This window comes from Mus caroli, chromosome 8, assembly GCF_900094665.2.
Source record: "Mus caroli chromosome 8, CAROLI_EIJ_v1.1, whole genome shotgun sequence".
NCBI lineage: Eukaryota > Metazoa > Chordata > Mammalia > Rodentia > Muridae > Mus > Mus caroli.
In genome coordinates, this window is record NC_034577.1 from 108,298,991 (window position 1) to 108,301,749 (window position 2,759).

Genomic DNA, 2,759 nt, shown 5'->3' on the forward strand with positions numbered 1-2,759 from the left:
GAAGGAAGGAAGGAAGGAAGGAAGAAAGAAAGAAAGAAAGAAAGAAAGAAAGAAAGAAAGAAAGAAAGAAAGAAAGAAAGAAAGAAAGACAGACTTCATTGGTAGGACTTAGTTGTTGACATTGTCAACGTGGACAGCATCTAGGATCTCTTAAGAAACAAACTTATGAGCCTGTCTGTGAGAGAGTTTCTTTATTGTGTTAACTGGGCAAGAAAGATCCAACCTGAACATGGACAGCACCATCTCATCCTTTGAACAGAGATCAGGACTGAATAAAAAGGAAAGAACCTGTCGCTGGACTTGCTACTTTGTGGGTTCGTTTTCTTCTACCCTTCTCCATTCCTCTTCATCTACTTATCAACCCCCTTAACACTGGGGAGAAGAGAAAAAGGATAGAGGGGAGAGGGGGCGATGGTATCTTTAGACTACTTCCTGCTGATTAGAGGTACTGATTAGAGGCATTGAGTTCCTTGGGACAAGTTTGATCTTTGCCTTCAGGATATCTAACTTCCTCTTTTCATTTCTTCTCACATGACTACATGACAAACAGCAGCCAACAGCAGTCAACAACCAACCAACAACAACAACTACAAACAACAAACAATAGCCACCAACAACCACCACAATCAACAGCCACTACAACCAACAACCAACGGCAACCAACAATAATCAACAACCAAAAACAGTAAACAACACCAACAAACAACAACTCACCTCTGGGGCCCTAAAACTTCTGGAAAGTCCCCAGAATTCCAAAGGTCACACACTCGTAGAAATGATCTGCAGCTGGCAAAAGCATGCCCCTGCTAGAGCACGAGGCAAATCATAGTCACCTGCTTTAAGGCAGCCCCATAGCTCCATGCCTTGGATTAGAAATAAAACATATTCCCATAATGTTTCTGTGTTCATTTAGAGAAACTAAAATTCTCACTGCAGAAGCCACTTGAGCACCAGCATTCACCCCTCTCAGCTTCCTGACTGTGGATGTAACCGGCTGCCTCATGCTCCTGACGTCATGCCTTCCCACCATGATAGACTGAACCCTGGTCCTCTGACTCAAACCACCACCATCCCCCCTTAAGTAGCTTTTGTCAGTTACCGTCTCCCAGCAACGGGAAAAGTAAGTAAGCTTGAGCCTTTCTGTTGCTGGAGATGATCATCCTGCTGTTATTCTTTGTTCAAATACCATAATAAACCACAGAGACAGCTCAAGTTCCATTTTATTAGAATCCTTGTTGAAAAGGCAAGTATTTACCAGCCAATTCTAGTATATTTAAGACAGCCCTTTCTTTTCTTAGAAAGACCTTGAGGAACGGGAAAAATACATTGGTTGGTGAGATAACCTGAGTTCAGACACTTGCCCCCCCCCCCCAGCTATCCACATAAAAACTGGACATGGCCTTATGTGTCTAGATCCCAGGCTCTCAGGAGGCAGAGGTAGGAAGGTCTCTGGGGCTTGATGGCCAGAGAACCTAACTAAATCGGCATACTCAGCAAACAGTGAGGGACCCTGTCTTGGAAAATAAGGTGGAGCATGATGAAGGGAAAGACCCAATGTCCACTTCCAGTCTACACACATATATGCACATGTCCTCAAGTGCACACACGTATAGGCAAATGCACTTTAAAAAGACTTTGAATGTGAATCAAGAATTGTATTAACCATGTTATTATTGTTCTTGGAATAAGCACCTATGAACATGAAAAAAAGGTGGGAGATCATCCCAGCTCCTTCCTCCATCCACTCCATCCTTTCTAATGGACCAAATTGCGGGTGTGGCCTTTTGACTTTCTCTGTAAGTCATGTGGCCAGAAGGGCATGGTGCCCTGTGGTCATTCCATGCAACGAGTAGAAAAAAAAAAAAAAAAAAAAAAAAAAAAAAACCACCTTGAAAGTCTGTTGAGAGCTTGTTTGATTTTCTTTCTTTCTTTCTTTCTTTTTTTCTTCGAGACAGGGTTTCTCTGTGTAGCTCTGGCTGTCTTGGAACTCACTTTGCAGACTAGGCTGGCCTTGAACTCAGAAATCCACCTGCCTCTGCCTCCCAAGTACTGGGATTATAAGGCATGCGCCACCACCGCCCAGCTGCTTGTTTGATTTTTATGTGGCTGCCTCTTCCAGTTCTTTGGAGCCTATGAAGTGGGGCTGCAGAACTTCACCCTTCCTGGCCTGTAAGAAGTCCTATTGTATGATCAGTGACTGCAGGTTTATAATGGAACCCTTCTCTGCAGGAGGGGGGTCACTGAACTGGCACTGACCAGATAAGCCATGGCAGAAGGGCCAGAGTTCAGGGTGGAAAACCAAAGCCAGGCTGGTCTGAAAAACCAGCGAGAGCCACATCAGCCCCCAGAAGGGAAAGGGGGTGTCCTGAGCTATTTGCACTTCAAGGTGGACTGGTATTGAAAGATCCTGACAGAATGTAAAAGGACACAGAAGCCCTGAAATTGGCAAGATAGATGTCAGTGTTAGCAGAACTAGCTTCACTGATTTAGAAAAATAGAGGTGCACAATGCTCTGGCCACTCCTNGAACCTGTGTGTCTGCCAATATTTTGACCGTTCCTTGACCCATGTGTGTGCCCACTGATGAAGCCCTTTGCCAGGTGTTTGTGATATTGGTTGCTAAGAAAGAGTCAGAAAAATCTCCCCAGCAACCACAGCCCGGCCAATCCTGAGTTGCTACACCTGCACCAGACTCTTTCCTTGTACCCCTCCCATACCCATTTCTTGAGAATAGACATTGTTTAGATCTGGAAATCCCCT